The following is a 22218-nucleotide window of genomic DNA, read 5'->3' on the forward strand; positions in this document are numbered from 1 at the left end:
GATGGTACTTCATTGTTGTTTTGATTGTTGCTTTCTGTATTCTATCATTATCTGTGTTTTTTTCATTGTGACTAAGTTGTGCTTTTGGGTATTTTTTCTATGGGTCTCTGAGAGCTGGTACTATTCAGGCATCCAAATGTGGTCACTTGCAACTTTATCTTTGGGAATCCCTCTGCAATGATATCCTTGATTCTTCATGGGGGTTTTCTTCCTGACCTATAGGTCCCAATTATTCTCATTTTGTTTCATTAAATTTATACCAAAAGTCTGTTGTCATTTGTTCACTGGTACATGCTTGGTCTCCAGGGATACCATCTTCATTATCTAAGCATCTACATCATTTCCCCATTGTTACCTTTGCAGTGTGGTGTTATTTCCCTAAATCACCACTAGGTATAGGCCACCAACCTTTCCCTAGAAGTAAAATAAAAAATATTATCATAAAAATGTTAAGATTCTGAGTTCCAGGGGCCGGAGTGGTGACACAAGATGTAGGGCATGTGCCTTGCACACGCAAACCTAGGACAGACTTTAGTTTGATCCCCCAGTGTTCCATATGGTCCCCCAAGCCAGGAGCAATTTCTGATCACATAGCCAGGAGTAACCCCTGAGCATTACCGAGTGTGGCCCAAAAACCAAAAAATAAAATAAGTTTCTGAGTTGTTAAGTCCAAATAATTCCCAAGAAAAACTAAAAGGTCTATTTATTTATTTATTTATTTATTTATTTGGTGTTTGGGCCACACCTGGCAATGTTCATTGGTTACTACTAGCTCTTAATTAGTCCTGCCTGTACACTCAGGAATTAGTTCTTGTAGTGTTCCAGCACCATATAGGAAACTAGGGATCAAATCCAAATTGAACATGTGAAAGGCAATCCAAACTGTTCAATATATTATCTAATACTCTGGCTCTACGTGGATGGTTATTCCTTACCTTACCAACAGTACTATCACTCAAGCCAAAAGATATGGTTTTAAATGATGTAAATCAATACATTATTGATTTCTTAAATGCATAATATCATAAATAGGCTTAGATTTTTGGATAGTTTGTTTACCCCAATGAGCATGGCAATGCCCCACTCTGCTCCTGCAGGGGTTTGGCAGTCCCTCAGGGGTGCTGGGGACCCCACCAAAGGGAGCACACTGCATGAAAGAACTTACCATCCTTCTCTCCGATTCCCATGGGCCACCAGTGCCTCAATGCTGGGGGTTGGTGCCCTTCTCCAGGGGCAACAGAACCAAGCCCATAGCACTGACTGTGACGTCATTCCGCCTGAGGCCACGCCCCAAGCCACATCCTGAGGTGCCCCAATCAGTGGTGCCCACTCTCAGCAGACCTTAGATTCATTATTCCTCTTGACATAGGGCAGCGAGAAAGGTGCTTTCCCCAAACCAGTCCTGACTCCAAATAATGTCCCCTCATGTCTACACCCCAACCAGAAGTCATGCTTGAAATGATCTGCCTGCACCACCAGTAGGACTCCTCAGCACCTTCGCTTGCACTCAAGAGGCAGAAACCGCTGCCGGGAATCAGTTCAACGCACAGCAGGATGGGAACGTAGGCGTCCTCCCTATGGCAAATGTCTCCACCTCGGAGACGTGGCTACAGCCTCTTCAGTTGGCTCCATCAAGGGAAGTTTCAGAGGGCACAGTTCTGGAAGTTTTTCCAAATGGTGTTCTTCCTTGTGGGCAGAATGGAATCATTTGAGCGTGGAGAGATAGTAAGCACCTCTGATGCCTACCTGCACAAGGCAGATCCAACCCAGATTTGATCCACTGATCTGGGTTCCAAACCTGCATCCATATGGTCCAATCATACCTTTTAGGAGTCCCTTCTGAGTGCAGAGCAAGGATTGACCTTTAATTGTTGCAGCTATGTATAACCTATAAACAAATGGATAAAATATGAAGAAATAGATAATGGTCTTAAAACAAAGAAAAGATTGTCAAGGGTGTGTGGGGAACCTGTTGGAACTCAGCATTGATTTTACTTGTTGAATTATGTTGGTATTCTATGCCTAGGCTGTTTGGGGTTTTGAGTAGAGGTTAAGTTATTCGGTCTGTTTTGTCTGGGAGACCTTATTGGAATGCCAGGGATCAAATGTTCATCATTCTCATGCAAAGGAAGTGCCCTTGGCACTGTACGATTGTTCTTTTTCCTAGAGAGTTTTAAGATTTGCAGAGCCAGAGAGAGTGGTTTTAGGAGATATTTGTTACAGGGGAAAATTCAATTGAGTCCAGAGCATCATAGCCCCAAGGTAATGGGAATTTAAAAAAAAAAAAAGGTGAAAATCTTTGGGGGGGGGGTTTGGTTCCTTGAAATTGGTGACTGTGGAAGAGGTGCTGCCCAGAATGACCTAGTGGGCTAAATGTCTCTCGAACCGAGGGTTTCCATAGTCTTCATTGCCACTGAAATTGAGGTTTGGCTGAAAAAACTTCTGTAACATTACTAATCCAAGATATCTTTGGGATGTGAAGAGATAGGACAGGATAGCAAGGAGGGGAAGGACTTGCCTTGAATGCAGTGTTCCTTCCATCTCCATGTTATTCTGTCACCTCCTCATCTAACAACCAGCAGAAAATCTCTAAATTTCTTCCAAGTCCAAAAGTTTGTGGCCATAAGTAGTCTCAAACCATGTTTTTTGTAGAACCTTCCTTTCATGGTATTCATTCATTTTTAGTGACTTTTTTGTGGCCTTGAATTTGAGTGATGGTGGCTAAATTGACTTCAGTGCCTATAAACCATTAGATGATAAGAGAAACAAACTAAGATCAACATCACAGAAACAAATTAAGATAAACATCTGTATGTTAGGATATATACAAAGAAATGTAAATTTAAAAAAAAAACTGTACCTCAAACAAAATAATGACTAGATCAAAATGATACCTTCTGGACTGGGTGATCATATTGACCCCAAATGGGTAGAAAACATTTGTCTATCTGACAGCAAAAGTATAATCCAGTTTAGAGTAAGCACTTCTAAAGCCTAACCACCTAAACCAAAAAAGTCTCCTTTTACTAATTTGGGGAAGTGATGAAAAGATACTTCCTTCAAAAAAACCTACAAAGTGCTAATAAGTATATGAAAAACATCATTCTGTCATTGGTTATCAGGAAATTCTGACTGTTGCAGACAGGAAGGTAGAAAGCTCCTACCAAGGGTATGATGGGGAAAAGATGATCTTGATCCTAAACTAACCTCTGGTTTTTTTTTTGGTCACACCAAGCAGTTCTCAGGGGTTACTCCTGGCTCTATGCTCAGAAATCACTCCTGGCAGGTTCGGGGGACCATATGGGATGCCGGGATTCAAACCACCATCCTTCTGCCTTTTTCTTAGAACCATGTGATATGAATTATTTTGTTTTTCTATAATCAATTAGGGGGAGATGTTGTAATACTGGATCCCTTCCTACTCAGTATTCATTCTACACCCTTGAATGTGATCTGGTGTTAGATTACTGATCCTTCCCTACTTAGTATTCATTCTCCACCCTAGGGTATGGTCTGGTTCTTGCTAATAAAAAGCTCAGGTTTCAGGCAGGCACGACATTCATTCTCCAGTCTTCCTCCACTAAACTGCCTTCCTTGTTAGGATTGAAGTATTGGAATTCCTGGCTTGAGTGTTGGAATTCTGAACCTGTTCTTGACTCCTTTCACTGTGTGGACTGTTTTCTGTGTAGACGGTTGCTTCCAGATCCACATTTTTCCAGATCCTGGATTTAAACCTTGAGGCTTCCTTCACAATTTGGCTTGGGTAGAACCAACTCTTCATGATATTCACTCATTTTTAGTGACATTTTTGTGGCCTTGACTTGTGAGTAATGACCAATTTTGAGTCCTCAATGCCAATGGCTAAACCAATGGAGGCAAAGTGAAGCAAACTAATATTAACAACACAGAAACAATGTTCGATCCTGGGTTTCGGCACAAAAACAAAGAAACAAACAAACAAATTAAGATAAGTATCTGTAAGTTAGGACATATACAAAGATCTTTAGCTGAAGAAGCCTCTATACCTCAAACAAAATAATGACTAAAACAAAAGGATGCCTCCTACACTGTGTGATCCTATTGGTACCAAGTGGGCAGAAAGCATTTGTATATCTGATGGAAAACCAATAATTTAAAAAGCACTTCTAAAGGCTAACAATCAATCAATGAATCACCCAAATATGGGGGAGGGGAAGCAATGAACAGATATTTCCTCCATAATACATACAGATTACCAATAGCTACTGTTGGATTACTGACCAGTAATTCATACTCCATCCTAGGGTGTGATCTGGTGATGGGATCACTGGATCACTCTCTACTTGGTATTCCTTCTCCACCCTAGGGTATGGCCTGGTTCTTGCAAAATAAAGCCTGGATTTCAGAAAGGAAAGGGCTCATTCTTTGGTCTCCCTCCACTAAGCTGCTTTCCTTCGTAGGAGCAGAAGGCTGTGTCGTGGCTTGAGTGTTAGAATTCCTGAACCCATTCTTGCAACCTTTAACTGTGTGGATTATTTCCTGCATCAATGTTTGCTTCCAGACCTGTGTCTCACCAGATCCTAGTTTTGGAGCCTGGAGCTCCACTTATAAGGTACATGTCAAAACAGCTCTCCATCATTAATTAACAGCAAAGTTCAAATTCAGATTGCAGTGAATTACCACCTCGCATCAGTGAGAGTCACTAGGTTTTGTAAGTCAGTTTTCAGGTTCTGTTGCTTCAGGCAATGATTATTTTCCCCTTTTTAGCAAGGGTGGGGGAACGCCAGACCCAGGAGTACTTAGGATTTTTCTGGATAAGTGATTAGAAATCATTCCTTGTGGGCTTGAGGGAACATATTGGATGCCTGCCCAGGATCAAATCTGGGCCAGCTGCATGCAAGACAAGTCACTGTGCTCTCTCCTTTCCTGATATTCTCAATCTATAGCCTACATATGAAAGAGTTCTGCTTCTGTACCACTCTTTTTTTTTTTGGTTTTTGGGCTACACCCTGTGACGCTCAGGGGTTACTCCTGGCTATGCGCTCAGAAGTTGCTCCTGGCTTCTTGGGGGACCATATGGGACGCTGGGGGATCGAACCGCGGTCCGTCCTAGGCTAGCGCAGGCAAGGCAGGCACCTTACCTCCAGCGCCACCGCCCGGCCCCGTGCTTCTGTACCACTCTTGATTAACTTCTTTCAGTATGATATTCTTCATTATCTTCATTTTTCAGCCACATGGCATATATGTACACATTATGTATACATATTTATATATATATTACGTATCTTCATAGATTGATTTCATGGACATTTGGGTTGTTTCCAATCTTTGGCTAATGCTGCTAGGAGCACAGAAGTCTTTGAGGAATGGATTCTGAGGGTTGTTTGGATAGAGACCAAGATGTGAATATGCTGGGTCCAATGGAAGCTCAGTTTTTAACTTCTTGGAACAGCTTCCATATTGCTTTCCAACAGTTTGATGCCAGGGTGGAAGTAGCTGCCTACAAGGCAAGCACCTTCCACTAGTAAGTAGCGTCTCTGGAACCCGTGAGGGTTTCCATGGTTCAGGATGCACTGCTGTCTTGCACACGCGAATGCCTGCACTCCAACCTCTGCACCCAAAATAAAAGTGATGATGAGTACCAGAATCTTCAAGGAGTGAAAGTGCTCTGAACACATAGGTATATCTCCCGCACCTAAACTGTCGCAGGCGGGAAGGAAAGGGGCTCCTCCGAGGGTCTGATGGGGAAAAGATGATCTGGATCCTAAGCAAGCCCCTTCAAAGAGGAGGGCCTTTCAGGGGGTTCCACCGCTGGAACAAGGGCCAAGCCAGGAAAGTCCCAGCAGGGGCAGAGAGGATCCAGAGGGCAGGCAGCTTGTCCTTCATGTGGCCAAGTCATGTTCGAGCCCTGGAACCCATAGTGTCCCCTGAGTGTCTCCAGGATGATCCCAGAGTGACTTTCCTCAGACCTGGGTTTCCCAGCACGTGCCAGGTTGACCGAGGTGGCCACAGAAGAAAGCGGTGAGTTGTGTTTGGGGGCCACTCCTGACTGTACGCATCTTGACTCCTAGCTCTTTACACAGAGATCACTCCTGGAGGGCCTCAGCAGTCTCTGTGGGGTACTGGGGACCCCACCAAGGGGAGCACACTGCCTGAAAGAACTTACCATCAAGAAGCAGCCTTCTCTCTGCTCTCCGATTCCCATGGGCCACCAGTGCCTCAACGCTGGGGGTTGGCGCCCTTCTCCAGGGGCAACAGAACCAAGCCCATAGCACTGACTGTGGCGTCATTCCGCCTGAGGCCATGCCCCAAGCCACATCCTGAGGTGCCCCAATCAGTGGTGCCCACACTCCGCACCTTAGAGCCATCATTCCTCTCGGCTTAGGTCAGCAAGGAAGGTGCTTCCCTAAGCCAGTCCCGGTTCCACATAATATCCCCTCATGTGTCCACCACGTACCCCAACCAGAAGTCATGCTTGAAATGATCTGCCTGCAGCAGCCTTCGCTTGCACTCAAGAGGCTGAAGCAACTTCCAGGAGGCGGCTCAACCGCACAACAGGATAGAACTTAGGCGCCCTCCAATCACCTTAGCGGAGGAGGCAGAGTTCCCGCCCACTGGCAAACCGTCCTTCCAGAAAGAGCTCACCTATTGGTTCACGCCGCTCTTCTCAGCCTTGGAGGCGTGGCTACTGCCTCTTCAGTTGGACGCTCCATCAAGAGAAGTTTCAGAGGCCCAGCTCTAGGAGTTCTTCCAAATGGCCTTCTTCCTTTTGGGCAGAGTGGAATCATTTGGGCGTGGAGGATAGCACAGCGCCTCTGACGCCTACCTGCACAAGGCAGACCCAATCCAGATTTGATCCACGAAGCCCAACAGCGCAGTGATGCCCACCTCCCCCATTTTCCTTTTTGGTTTGGTTGCCACACCTGGTGGTGCTCAGGCCTTCTTCCTTGCCCTCACTCAGAAAAGATTCCTGGCAGGCTAGGGGACCAAATCGGATGTCAATTGAACTCCATGAATCGCTTGCTAGGCCAATGCCTAGCTGTGTTGTTGGGAGTCACATCCTGTGTTGTGGTTCAGTCTGCACACCGACCTTGGAAAGGCAGAAGTGGAAGCAATAATATTGTGCACAGAGCCCTCGCCTGGCACTCTGCCAATCTGGTTAGATCCTCAGCATCCTATAAGGTACCTTGAGTACTGCCAGGAGTCATTCTAAAGTAAAGGACAGAAATAGCCCTGGAGCATCTAATCGTTGTTATAACTATTCAGTAGTTATAACAACAACTATTCAATAGTTATAACAACAACAACAACAACAGTAAAATAAAATTTGCCTTAGGGCATATGAGGACAGAGATCTTAGGGCCTTTCTTTGCACACCACTGACCTGGGTGTGGTTCCTTGAAATTAGTGACTGTGGGAAAGGTGCTGCCCAGAATGACCTAGCGGGCTAAATGTCTCTGGAACCGAGGATTTCCACAGTCTTCATTGCCAGTGAAGTTGAGGCTTGGTTGCAAGGGCTTCTGTAGCTTTACTAATCCAGGATATCTTTGGGATGTGAAAAGATAGGACAGGATAGCAAGGAGGTGAAGGCCTTGCCTTGAGTCCAGTGTTCCTTCCATCTCCTTCCACGTTTACTCTGTGACCTTCTCATCTACCAACCAAGCAAAAAAGTCTCTGGATTTCATTCCAAGCCCAAAAATTTGTGGCCATAGGTAATCTCAAACCATGGTTTTTTTTTTTTTTTCATAAAACCTTCCTTTCATGATATTCACTCATTTTTAGTGACTATTTTTATGGCCTTGAATTTTAGTGATGGTGGCTGAATTTGAGACCTCACTGCCAATGTCTAAAACAATAGAAGCTAAGAGAGAAAAAAAAAAGAATCTAAGAGAAACAAACTAAGATATACATCTATATGTTAGGATATATACAAAGAAACATCAATTAAAAAAAAAAAACCAGGGCCAGCAAGGTGGCACTAGAGGTAAGGTGTCTGCTTTGCAAACACTAGCCAAGGAAGGACCACGGTTTGATCTCTCGGCATCCCATATGGTCCCTTCAAGCCAGGGGCAATTTCTGAGCGCTTAGCCAGGAGTAACCCCTGAGCATCAAACAGGTGTGGCCTGAAAAACCAAAACCAAACCAAAACAAAAAAACCCTCTGTACCTCAAACAAAATAATGAATAGAAAAAAATGATACCTTCCAGACTGGGTGATCATATTGGCCCCAAATGGATAGAAAACATTTATCTGACAAAAATCCAGTATAGAGAAAGCACTTCTAAAATCTAACCACCTCAACCAAAAATGTCTCCTTTAACTAATGGAGAGAAGTGATGAAAAGATACTTCCTGAAAAAAAAAACATACAAAATGCAAATAGATATATGAAAAACATCATTCTGTCATTGTCAGGAAATTCAAATTCAAATTGCAATGAGTTATCACCTCACACCATTGAGGCTCACTTAGTTCTGTATGCCAGTTCTCATGGTCTGCTGCCTTCAAGCATTGGTTATTTCCTTAAATGATGAGATTGGGGGATTTCAGACTCACTGTTCTCAGGTCTTTTCCAGCACAGTGATCAGAAATCACCCTTGGGGGCCAGAGAGATAGCATGGAGGTAAGGCGTTTGCCTTTCATGCAGAACGACGATGGTCCAAATCCTGGCATCCCATATGGTCCCCTGTGCCTGCCAGGGGCGATTTCTGAGCATAGAGCCAGGAGTAAACCCCTGAGCACTGCCAGGTGTGACCCCTCCCCCCCAAAAAAAGAAATCACCCTTGGCAGGCTTGAGGGACCCTATGACATGTCTACCCAGAATGGAATCTGAGTCAGCTGTGTGCAAGGCAAATGCCCTACCAGCTGTGCTATTGTTCCTTCCTTGTCATTTCTTTTTTTTAATTATCTTTATTTAAACACCGTGATTATAAATATAATTGTAGTTGTATGATTACAGTCATGTAAAGAACACCCCCCCTTCACCAGTGCAGGATTCCCACCACCAATTTCCCAGATCTACTTCCCACCCCACCCACACCTGTACTCGAGACAGGCTTTCTTTTTCCCTCCTTCATTCACATTGTTATGATAGTTTTCAGTGTAGTTATTTCTCTAACTGCACTCATCACTCTATGTGGTAAGCTTCATGTCATTAGCTGCACCTACATGGGAGGCCTTGTCATTTCTTATCTACAGCCTATGTAAGGAATAGTTCTGTATCTGTACCTTTCCTGATTAACTTCTTTCAGCATGACACTGTTCATTATTTTCTTTTTCAGATACATGGCATATATATACCTATCTATATGCCTATCTATATATATGTATTGTCATATATCTGTCTGCATAGTTTAGTTTTGTGGCCACTGCATTGGTTACAGCATTGAGTATTGAAACTAATGCTGCTTTAACAAAGAGCAGATATTTTTGAGGAATTGTCTCTGAAGGCTATTTGGTAAACACCAAGATGTGAATGTGCTAGGTCCAATGGAAGCTCAGTTTTTAATTTTTTGGAACAGCTTCGATACTGTTTTCCAACAGTTTGATACCAGGGTAAAAGTAGTCACCTGCAAGGCAAGCACCTCTGGAACTCACGAGGGTTTCCATGGCTTAGGATGCTGCCTTGTGCACATGAATACCTGTGTATTGAACCTCCACACCCAGAATAAAGGGATGGGTAGGTACCAAAATCTTCAAGGGTGTACAAAGTGCTGATCAAACAGGTCCATCTCCTGCAGCATCTTTAGGTGTGTGTACCTCCCCCCCCCACTGTTGCAGACTTGAAGGTAGGGGGTTCCTACCGAGGGTATGCTAGGGAAAAGATTATCTGGATCCTAAATAAGCCTTTTCAAGTCAGGAGGCTTTTTAGGGATGGGACTCCAGGGGGCTTCACCGCTGGAACAAGGGCTACACTAGTTTCCAGCAGGTGTAGAGCGGAGTCCAGAGGGCAGGCAGCTTGCCCTGCATGTAGCTGAATCATGTTCGAGCCCTGGACTCCATATGTCCCCTGATTGCCTCCAGGAATGACACAGAGCGACTTTCCTCAGTCCTGAATTTCCCAGCACTTACCAGGGTGACCGAGGTGACCTCAGAAAGAAGTGGTGGGATCTGTTTGGGGCCACCCTTGACTGTATGCATCTTTTTTCTTTTTTCTTTTTGTACACATCTTGACTCTTAGCTCTGTACATGGAGATCATTCCCAGAGGGACTTGGGCTGTCCCTCAGGGGTGCTGGAAACCTTAGCAAGGTTCCCGAAGGACTTAACATCAAGAACAAGCTGTTTCTCTGCTCCCCAATTTCCATGAGCCACCCGTGGACCAAAGCTGTGGGGTGTCCCTTCTCCATAGCAACAGAACCAAGCCAATAACTGACTGTGACATCATTAACGTCTGAGGTCACAATCCAAGAAAACGTTCTGGGGTGCCTCATTTATTGGTGCTCACACCTAGCACATCTTAGACTTGACATTCGTCTTGGCATAGGTCTTACTATGCCAGCCCAGACATGTGCTTCCACCTGTTCAGTGACAGACGCTGTGTTTGCCCATCTCGTAGGAGCACTTGCTTCTGGGAGATGAGAGACAACCTGAACAATATCGACTTCGGGCTGGCAGCTGAGGAGAAGCGGCTGCAGCATGAAGTCATGACCTACGGGCACACCTTTGCCTGCTGCTATCCAAAGACCGAGGGCTTCATCCACCTGGGCGCCACCTCCTGCTATGTTGGCGACAACACTGACCTGATTATCCTTAGAAATGCGTTTGACCTGCTTCTGCCAAAGCTCGCCAAAGTCATCTCTCGACTCACTGATTTTGCTCAGGAACATGCTAACCTCCCCAACCTGGGTTTCATGTATTTTCAGCCTGCCCAGCTGACCAAGGTGACCAATGTTGGGAAGCGCTTCTGCCTCTGGATTCAGGATCTCTGCATGGACCTGCAGAGTCTCAAGTGAGCTCAGGACCACTGCACTTCCGTGGTGTCAAGGGCAACACTGGCACTCAGGCCAGCTTCCTCAATCAGCTCTTCCAAGGGGATCACCAGGAGGTGGAGATGCTTGCAAGATGGTGACAGAAAAGGCAGGATTTAAGAGAGCTTTCATGATCACAGAAGAGACATACACCCTAAAGGTGGATATTGAGGTGCTGTCTGTGCTGGTGAGCTTCGAGAGATCCATGCACAAGGTGAGCTGCACGGATATCCGGCTCCTGGCGAATTTCAAGGAGATGGAAGAGCCCTATGAGAAACAACAGATCGGCTCCAGCTTGATGTCCTACAAGTGGACCTCAATGCGTTTTGAGCTCTGCTGCAGCCTCTCCCGGCACCTCATCGCCCTGCTCATGGACCAGCTTCATGCAGTGGTTCCAGCGCACACTGGAAGATAGTGCCAACCAACGGATATTTGGCCGAGGCCTTGTTCACTGCAGACATGATACTGAACACACAGCAGAACATTTCTGAAGGACTGGTGGTGTACCCCAAAGTCATCAAGCAGCGCGTTCGACAAGAGCTGCCTTTGATGGCCATGGAGAACATCATCATCATCATCATCATGGTAAAGGTGGGGGTGGGGTGGGGGAGCCAACTGGCCGGACAGTGGTCAAGCAAGAAGTGGGTGACAGTGACCGCATCAAGTGAATCCAGGCCAATGCCTAGCTGGTTTGACTTCTGGCTCCTCGCTCCTTCACATCCTTCACCAGCGGGTCCTCACAGAAGTTACAGAGATTTTTTGAAGAGGTTCATCTACGGTTAGAACCAATCAAAAGTGTTCTGAAGGTGAAAGAAGAATTATGCCTGTAGAGCCGAGAGAGAGAGAGAGAGAGAGAGAGAGAGAGAGAGAGAGAGAGAGAGAGAGAGAGAGAGAGAGAGAGAGAGAGAGAGGAAGAGAGAGGAGAGGGGGGGGGGACGGGACAGGGGGAGAGAGGGAGAAAGAGAGGGAGAGAAGGAGAGAGGGAGAGAGGGAGAGAGGGAGAGGAAGGAGAGAGAGAAAATTAAACATACAGTTATTGTTAACTTTCAAATGTACCTTATTTTACATCAAGACTTGTTACCTTCCATGAATACAGCATTTTCCCCCTTAATAAAAAAGAAAAGATAGCATAGTGGCATTTGCCTTGCAAATAGCTGACCCAGGACCTAAGGTGGTTGGTTTGAATCCCAGTGTCCCATATGGTCCCCCATGCCTACCAGGAGCTATTTCTGAGCAGATAGCCAGGAGTAACCCCTGAGCACCGCCAGGTGTGGTCCTAAAGGAAAAAAAAAAAAAACAAAAACAAATAAAAAAGAAAAGAAACCGTTGCCACTAGCTGACCGAGACCTGCCATCCTTCCTCTAGCTGGCAAGAACTCAATGGGGTCAACGGAATTGGCTTAACTGCATGAGAGGGCGGGGCCATAAGCCCTCCAATCACAGTAGGGGAGTAGGCATAGTTCCCGCCCACTGGTAACGGTCCTTCCATGAAGAGCTCACCCTTTGATCCAAGTCCCTGCCTGAGACTCTGCCTCTGAAGTGTGGCTACGGCATCTTCAGGGGAAGGTTCCATCAAGAGATATTTCAGAAGGCGCCCCTCTAGGAGATTTTCCAAATGGTGTTCTTCCTTTTGAGTACAGTGGAATCATTTGGGCGTTAGAGATAGTACAGAGCTTCTGACTCCTACCTGAACACGGCAGACCCAATCCAGATTTGATCCACGAAGCCCACCAGCTCAGTGAAGTCCCACCCCCCATATTTTCCCTGTTGATTTGGTTGTACACGAGGCGGTGCTCAGGGCTTCTTCCTTGCCCTCGCTCGAAAAATGAATCCTAGCAGGCAAGGGGATCAAATCACATGTCAAGAACTGGGCCTGGTTCGGTCATTTGCTAGGCCTCTGTGCTGTGCTGTTGCTCAGGCAGTCTGCCCACCAACCTTGGAAAGGCAGAAGTGGAGTGCAAAGAGTATTCTGCACAGGCCCTCACCTGGCACTCTGCCACTCTGGGTAGATCCTCGGCATCCTATAAGGTCTTTGCATACTTCGGACCTGGGTTCAAAACTGACATTCCATATGGTCCACTGATCCCTTCTGGGAGTCAATTCCGAGCACAGAGCAAGGAGTGACCCCTAAGTGCCGCAGCCATGTCTCCCCCAAATACATAGATAAAATATGAAGAAACCTATAGCTAATGCCCAAAAACAAAGAAAAGGTTGTCAGGCGAGTGTGGGGAATTTGTTGGAGCTCAGCATTGATATTACTAGTTGTATTATTGGTATACCATGCCTAGGCTGTTAGGAGTTTTGTGTGGAGGTAGGGTTATTTGGTCTGTTTTGGTGTTCTGAGATACTTAATTGGAATGCCAGGGATCAAATGCTCATCATTCTCATGTAAAGGAAGTGTTATTCCCACTGTTCTATTGTTCTGTTTCCTAGAGAGTTTTGAGATTTGCAGAGCCAGAGAGAGTGGTTTTCGGGGCTATTTTTTTTTTTACAGGGGGAAATTCAATCTCATTACAGAGCATCATAACTCAAGGATATGGGAGTTTTTTGGGTTTTTTGGGGAGGTCACCCCCAGCAGCACTCAGGAGTTACTCCTGGCTCTATGCTCAGAAATTGCTCCTGGCAGCTTGAGGGACTATATGGGGTGCTGGCACTCAAATCACCATCCTTCTGCATGCAAGGCAAATGCCCCACCTCCATGCTATCTCTCTGGCCCTGAATATGGAAACTTTTGAAAAAAGTCGAAAATCTTTGGGTTGATTTTTTTCCTTGAAATTGGTGATTGAGGGGCCAGAGAGATAGCATGGAAGTAAGGTGTTTGCCTTGCATGCTGAAGGACGGTGGTTCGAATCCTGGAATCCCATATGGTCCCCTGTGCCTGCCAGAAGCGATTTCTGAGCAGAGAGCCAGGAGTAACCCCTGAGCGCTGTCGGGTGTGACCCAAAAACTAAAAAAAAAAAAAAAAAAAAAAAAAGAAATTGGTGATTGAGGCTGAGCATTGTCAGAATGACCTTGTGGACTAAATTTCTCTTTAACTGAGGGTTTCCATAGTTTTCATTGCCATTGAAGTTGAGGCTTGGCTGCAAGGGCTTCTGTGTGCTGGAGTTACTAGTCCAGGATATCTTTTTTTTTTTTTTTTTTTTTTGGTTTTTGGGTCATCACACCCAACGGTGATCAGGGGTTACTCCTGGCTCTATGCTCAGAAGTCGCTCCTGACAGGCTCAGGGGACTATATAGGATGCCAGGATTCAAACCACCAACCTTCTGCATGAAAGGCAATCGCCTTATCTCCATGCTATCTCTTCGGTGTCTGTCCAGGATATCTTTGGGATGTGAAGAGATAGGACAGGAGGTAAAGGCCTTGTTTGAATGCACTATTTCTTCCATCTCCTCCACGTTAGTCTGTGACCTCCTCAACTACCCACCAGCAGAAGTTCACTGGATTTTTTTCCCAAGTCCAAAAGTTTGTGTCCATAGGTAGTTTGAAACCATGTTGTTTTATAGAACCTTCCCTTCATTTTATTCACCATTTTTTTTTTTTTTTTTTTGGTTTTTGGGCCACACCCGGCATTGCTCAGGGGTTACTCCTGGCTCTCTACTCAGAAATAGCTCCTGGCAGGCACGGGAGACCATATGGGACACCGGGATTCGAACCAACCACCTTAGGTCCTGGATGGGCTGCTTGCAAGGCAAACACCGCTGTGCTATCTCTTTGGGCCCTTATTCACCATTTTTAGTGACATTTATTGTGGCCTTGCTATTTGAGTGACAGTGGCTAATTTTGAGTCTCCAGTGCCAATCACTAAACCACTAGATGCTAAGAGAAGCAAACTAAGCCAACATCGGGTGTTTTCAAGTATCAGTGATCAGAAATCACCTTTGGCAGGCTTGAGGGACCCTATGGCATGTCTGGCCAGGATGGAATCTGGATCAGTGAGTGCAATGCAAATGCCCTACCAGCTGTGCAATTGCTCCTTACCTGTTATTTCTTATCTACAACCTATGAATGAATGAGTTCTGTTTCTGCATCTCTGATTCACTTTTTTTTTTTTTTGGTTTTTTGGGCCACACCCGTTTGATGCTCAGGGGTTACTCCTGGCTAAGTGCTCAGAAATTGCCCCTGGCTTGGGGTGACCATATGAGACACCGGGGGATCGAACCTCGGTCTTGATCCTTGGCTAGCACTTGCAAGACAGACACTTTACCTCTAGCACCACCTCATCTGGCCCCTAAACTTTTTATTCTTTTTTTTTGTTTTGTGTTTTTTTTTTTGGTTTTTCAGGCCACACCCATTTGATGCTCAGGAGTTACTCCTGGCTAAGCGCTCAGAATTGCCCCTGGCTTGGGGGGACCATATGGGACGCCGGGGGATCAAACCGAGGTCCTTTTTTGACTAGTGCTTGCAAGGCAGACACCTTACCTCTAGCGCCACCTCACCGGCCCCCTGATTCACTTTTTTCAGCATGATGTGAGGTATTCCTTTACGCCATGTCCTAAACTTTCTATTGAAATATTAATATCACCTGGATGGTCAGACTAACTCACACCTGGGAGAGGTCAGATTTTTGGAATAAAAAAATATAAAGTGTTGCCTGGGGGTAAGGGTAGGGAGGAAAAAAGCAAGGAAGCATGGGGATCAGTAGTGAGGAAGACAGACAGAGAGAGCTCCTTAGAGAAAGAGATGAGTTAGGCACACATGGCACAATCTGCAAATGGTGTATAAGGCCATGGAATAAACCGAGCTGACTCCAATGAAACTTTGACTGCTTGTGATGATTTTTACCCAGTTATCCAGTGTCTTCAGACCCACTGGCGGAAGGTGTAAAGGTGCCGTGCTGAGAAAGGCCTCCCCTCAACACTAGGATTTTAGACTTTTTTATAATTAAAACAACAGCGTGGGAGCTGGAGAGATAGCATGCAGGTAGCCTTGTATGCAGAAGGATGGTGGTTCGAATTCAGGCATCCCATATGGTCCCCCGACCCTGCCAGGAGTGATTTCTGGGCATAGAGCTAGGAGTAATCTCTGAGCATTGCCAGGTATGACCCAAAAACCAAAAGAAAAAAAGATAAAACAACAGCATGATACTCTTCATTCTCTTCATTTTCAGACACATGATACACACACACTCACATTTATCCATGCCTACCTATGTATACATATTGTCATTTTTATCTGCAGAGTTTAGCTTTGTGGTCGCTTGCATTGTTTGCAGCCTTTGAGTATTGACACTAATGCTGCTTTAACAAAGGAACAGTTGTCTTTGAGGAATTGTATCTGAAGGCCATTTGGTAGACACCAAAATGTTAACATGCTGGGTCTGATGAAAGCTCAGTTTTTAATTTTTTGAAACAGCTTCCATATTGTTTTGCAACCGTTTAATGGCAGTGGTGGAAGTAGCTGCCTGCAAGGCAAGCACCTTCCACTAGTGGCATCTCTGGAACCTTAGATGATTTCCATGGCTCAGGATGCACTGCTGCCTTACACATGTGAATATTAGCTCCAAACTCTGCACCCAGAATATAAGGGGTGGTGGTTGGTCCCAGAATCTTCAAGGGGGTGGAAAGTGCCGAACACATGGGTCCATCCCCCACAGCATCTCTGGGTGTGTATACCCCCAAACTGTTGCAGGCAGGATAGAGGCTCCCCCGAAGGTCTGATGAGAAAAAGATGATCTAGATCCTAAATAAGCCCTTTCAAGTCAGGAGGGGTCTTTCAGGGAGGGTATTCCGGGGGCTCCACCACTGGAACAATAGCTAAGCTAGGAAAGTCCCAGCAGAGGCAGAGAGGAATCCAGAGGGCAGGCCGCTTGCCTTGCATGTGGCTGGGTCATATTCGACCCCTGGACCCCAAAGTATCTATCCCATGATTCATCACCTCCAGGAATGATCCCAGTGTGACTTTTTCAGTCCTGGTTTTCCCAGCACATGCCAGGGTGATCAAGGTGACCCCAGAAGGAAGCGGTGGATTGTGTTTGGAGGCCACCCATGACTGTATGCATCTTGACTCCTGCTCTGTACACAGAAATCACTCATAGTGGGGCTCGGTGGTCCTTCTGTGGTGCTGGGGACCCAGCAAGAGGAGCACACTGCCCGAAGGACTTACCTTCAAGAAGCAGCGCTCTCTCAGCTCCCCGATTCCCACGAACCATCCGTGCACCAACACTGGGGGTCTCCCTTCTCCAAGGGCAACAGAACCAAGCCCATAGCACTGACTGTGACGTCATTCCATCTGAGGCCACGCCCCAAGACACACGTCCTGCGGTGTCCATTTCTTGGTGCCCACACCCAGCACACCTTAGATCCGACATTCATCTCAGTGTAGGACAGCGAGGAAGGTAGGACAGTCTCAGAAACGACGCCCCGACTTCCATCCCCAGCATCAACACAGGTCAGGACTGATCTCCAAGCTCAGGGCCATGGGTCAAGCCTGAGCCCTTTCGGGTGTGGCCCCAAATCAAACATCAAAGCAACTGCAGGGCTGAATACAACCTGACCTTCCCCTGACTAGGAAGAAGACGACTAGAAATTGCTTCTGGAAAGTGTCAGGAGTCAATGGCAGCGACCTGCCTGCCCTTCAAGGCTAACAGCACAGAGGCTGCTGTGGGAGGCACCTCCGGGAATTTTGGCCTTCTCCAAGCTCGTCCTACTCCCACATAAAGTCCCCTCAAGTCTCCATCACGTATTCCAAACGGAATTCATGCTCGGAATGATCTGCCTGCAGCATCAGCAGGACCCCGTACCCTCTTCGCTTCCAGTCACTAGGTAGAATCCACTGCCACTAGCTGACCAGAACCTGCTTTCCTCTAGCTGGCAAGACCGTAAGACTTGGGCCTTGGCACCAAAGGAATTGGCTTAACCACACAGGAGGGTGAGGCTGTAAGTGCCCTCCAATCACGGTAGAGGAGGAGGCCTTGTTCTCTCCCACTGGTACCGTCCTTCCAGGAAAAGCACACCATTGCTCCACGTCTCTCTGGCTCCAGCTCTGAGGTGTGCCTACTGCCTCTTCAGCTATAGACTCCATCAAGAGAAATTTCAAGGGACACTCCTAGGAGTTTTCCAAATGGTATTCTTTCTTTTGAATCATTTGAGAGTGGAATCATTTGGGTGTGGAGAGATAGTGCCTATGACGCCTACCTGCACAAGGCAGACCCAATCCAGATTTGATCCACGAATCCCCCTGCGCAGTGATGTCTCTCTCACCTGCTCTTTTTTCCTGTTAGGTTTGGTTGCCACACGTGGCAGCGCTCAGGACTTCTTCCTTGCCCTCGCTCAGAAATGACTTCTGAAAGGCAAGGAGGACCAAAGTAGACGTTAGGAATTGAACCTGGCTGGGCCAGAGATATAGTATGAAGGTAGGGTATTTGCCTTGCATGCAGGACAGTGGTTTGAATCCCGGCATCCTATATGGTCCTCTGAGTCTACTTGGAGCGATTTCTGAGCATAGAGCCAGGAGTAACCCCTGAGCACTGCTGGGTGTGAATCCCCCAAAAAAGAATTGAACCCGGGTCAGTTGCTTGCTAGGCCAATGTTTAGCTGTGCTGTTGTGAGTCACACTCTGCCCTGTGACTCAATCTGCGCACCGACCTTGGAAAGGCAGAAGTGAAGAGCAATAATATTGTGCACAGGTCCTTCGCCTGGCACTCTGACAATCTGATTAGATCCTCTTAGGCATCTTATAAGATCCCTTGAGTACTGCCAGGAGTCATTTCGAAGTAAAGGACAGGAGTAGACCTGGAGCATTTAATCATTATAACTATCCAGTAGTTATAACAACAACAACAACAACAACAAAATAAAATTTGCCATGGGTCATATGAGAACAGAGCTTGTAGGGCCTTTCTTTGCAAGTCACTGACCTGGTGGTTGGTTCTTTGAAATTGGTGACTGTGGAAGAGGTGCAGCCCAGAATGACCTAGCGGGCTAAATGTCTCTGGAACCAAGGGTTTCCACAGTCTTCATTGCCAGTGAAGTTGAGGCTTGGCTGCATGTGCTTCTGAAGGATATCTGGGATGTGAAGAGATAGGACAGGATAGCAAGGAAGTGAAGGCCTTGCCTTGAATGCAGTGTTCCTTCCATCTCCTCCACGTTCTTCTGTGATCTCCTCATCTACCTACTAGCAGAATATCTCTGGGTTTCTTCCAACTCCAAAGTTTGTGGCCATACATAGTCTCAAATCATGTTTTTTCATAGAACCTTTCATGATATTCACTCATTTTTTGTGTTTTTTTTTGTTTTTGTTTTTTGTTTTTGTTTTTTGGGACACACCCTGTGATGCTCAGGGATTACTCCTGGCTATGCTTAGAAATCGCTCCTGGATTGGGGGACCATATGGGATGCCAGGGGATCGAACTGCAGTCTGTCCTAGGCTAGTGCTCGCAAGATAGACTCCTTACCATTTTGCGCCACTGCTCTGACACCCTTTTTTGTGGTCTTGAATTTTAGTGATGGCTAAATTTGAGACCTCAGTGTCAATGTCTAAACCAATAGAAGCTAAGAGAAACAAACTAATATCAAAATCACAGAAACAAATTAAGAACATTTATGTTAGAATATATTCAAAGAAAATATCAATTAAAGAAACCTCTGTACCTCAAACAAAATAATTACCAGAACAAAATGATACCTTCCAGACTGGGTGGTCATATTGGCCCCAAATGGGTAGAAAACATTTGCCTGTCTGACAGAAAAAAGTATAATCTAGTACAGAGAAAGCACTACTTAAAACTTCACCACCACAATCAAAAATTTTTTCTTTTACCAATGTTGGGTAGTGACAAAAAGATACTTCATGAAAAAACATACAGATTGCCAATAGATATATGAAAATCATTATTCTGTCATTGGCTATCAGGAAATTCAAATTCAAACTGCAATGAGTTATCGCCTCACATTAGTGAGGCTCACTTGGTTCTGTAGGTCAATTCTAAGGTTCTGCTGCCTTCAGGCATTGGTTATTTCCTTTTTTGGTGGGGTTGGGGGATTTCAGACCCCCAGCTCTCAGGTGTTTTCCAGTATCAGTGATCAAAAATTACCTTTGGCAGGCTTGAATGACCCTCTGGCATGTCTGCCCAGACATTGCAATGCAAATATCCTACCAGCTGTGCTATTGCTTCTTCCCTGTTATTTCTTTTTTTCTTTTTTTGTGGTTTTTGGGTCACACCCAGCAGTGCTCAGGGGTTATTCCTGGCTCCAGGCTCAGAAATTGCTCCTGGCAGGCTTGGGGGACCATATGGGACGCTGGGATTCAAACCGATGACCTCCTGCATGAAAGGCAAACACCTGGGGCCGGAGAGATAGTATGGAGGTAAGGCGTTTGCCTTTCATGCAGGAGGTCATCGGTTCGAATCCCGGCGTCCCATATGGTCCCCCTTGCCTGCCAGGAGCAATTTCTGAGCATGGAGCCAGGAATAACCCCTGAGCACCACCGGGTGTGACCCAAAAACCACCAAAAAAAAAAAAAAAAAAAAAAAAAAAAGGCAAACACCTTACCTCCATGCTATCTCTCTGGCCCCTTCCCTGTTATTTCTTATCTACAGCCTATGTATGAGTGAGTTCTATATCTGTACCTCTCCTGATTCACTTCTTTCACCATGATGTGAGGAATTCCTTCACCTAATGCCCTAAACTTTCTATTGAAATGTTAATATACCTGGGTGGTCAGACACACTCAAACCTGGAAGGAGTCTGTGATTTGGAATAAAGATTTTAAGGTGTTGCCTGGGGTTAATGGTAGGAAGGAAAAGAAGCAAGGAAGCATGGAGATCAGTAGTGAGGGAGACACAGAGATTGCTCCTTAGAGAAAGAGATGAGTTAAGCACACATGACAGTCTGCAAATGGTGTATAAGGCCATGGAATAAACTGTGTGGACTCTGCTGAAACTTAAACTGACTACAGTTTATCTAGTGCCTTCAGACCTCTGGAAGAAGGTGTAAAGGTTGTGTGCTAAGAAAGGCCTCACCTCAATACAAGGACTTTAGACTTTATAATTTGTAATTAAAACAACAGCATGGTACTCTTCATTCTCTTCATTTTCAGACACATGATATATATATATGTATATATACATATATACCCATGTCTATCTATGTATACATATTGTCATATATATCTGCATAGTTTAGCTTTGTGACCACTTGCATTGTTCCAGCCTTTGACTATTGAGATTAATGCTGTTTTAACAAAGGAGCAGATGTTTTGGAGGAATTGTCTCTGAAGATCATTTGGTAGCCACCAAGTTGCTAACATGCTGTGTCCAATGGTAGCTCAGTTTATTTTTTTGTTTTGTTTTGTTTTGATTTTTGGGCCACACCCGGCGGTGCTCAGAGGTTACTCCTGGCTGTCTACTCAGAAATAGCTTCTGGCAGGCACAGGGGACCATATGGGACACCGGGATTCGAACCAACCACCTTTGGTCCTGGATTGGCTGCTTGCTAGGCAAACACCACTGTGCTATCTCTCTGGGCCTGGTAGCTCAGTTGTTTTTTTGTTTGTTTGTTTGTTTGTTTTTTTGGTTTTTTGGGCCACACCCGGCGGTGCTCAGGGCTTACTCCTGGCTGTCTGCTCAGAAATAGCTCCTGGCAGGCACAGGGGACCATATGAGACACTGGGATTTGAACCAACCACCTTAGGTCCTGGATCGGCTGCTTGAAAGGCAAACACCACTGTGCTATCTCTCTGGGCCCGGTAGCTCAGTTTTTAATTTTTTGGAACAGCTTCCACATTATTTTGCAGCAGTTTGGTGGCAGGGGTGAAAGTAGCTGCCTTCAAGGATGGAGAAACCCTGAATCTCTTAGGCCATAGGAATTCCCTTTCTTCCCCATTGCTTACTGTGCCTATGCCAAAAAAAAAAAAAAAAAAAAAGTGTGGAGAACGCCAAACCCTGCCACTCCAGCACCCATACTTTTTTTTTTTGTTTGTTTTGTTTTGATTTGTTAGTTTTTGACTTTATTTTCCTTCTCTTTTTTCTTCCACTTTTTCTTTTTCACTCTTGTGGTTATTATTTAGAGATTTATTTTTATTTTTTTTATTTGCCGGGTCCACTTTTTTCTTTTTTCTTCCATTTTTCTATTCTTTCTTTTTTTTCTCTCTCTCTTCTTTCTTTTTTTGGTAGTTGTCACTAAATTTTTTTCTCCCTTTTTTCTTTTTTTTTTTGTGGTTTTTGGGTCACACCCGGCAGTGCTCAGGGGTTACTCCTGGCTCCATGCTCAGAAATTGCTCCTGGCAGGCACGGGGGACCATATGGGATGCCGGGATTCGAACCGATGACCTTCTT

At 45.6% G+C, this 22218-nt stretch overlaps 1 pseudogene; it reads left to right on the top strand.

Moving 5' to 3' along the window:
• Nucleotides 1-10553: 10553 nt before the first annotated feature.
• On the top strand, nt 10554-11776 carry LOC126022746 (adenylosuccinate lyase-like; annotated as a pseudogene).
• Nucleotides 11777-22218: the final 10442 nt, after the last annotated feature.

This window comes from Suncus etruscus, chromosome 11, assembly GCF_024139225.1.
Source record: "Suncus etruscus isolate mSunEtr1 chromosome 11, mSunEtr1.pri.cur, whole genome shotgun sequence".
NCBI lineage: Eukaryota > Metazoa > Chordata > Mammalia > Eulipotyphla > Soricidae > Suncus > Suncus etruscus.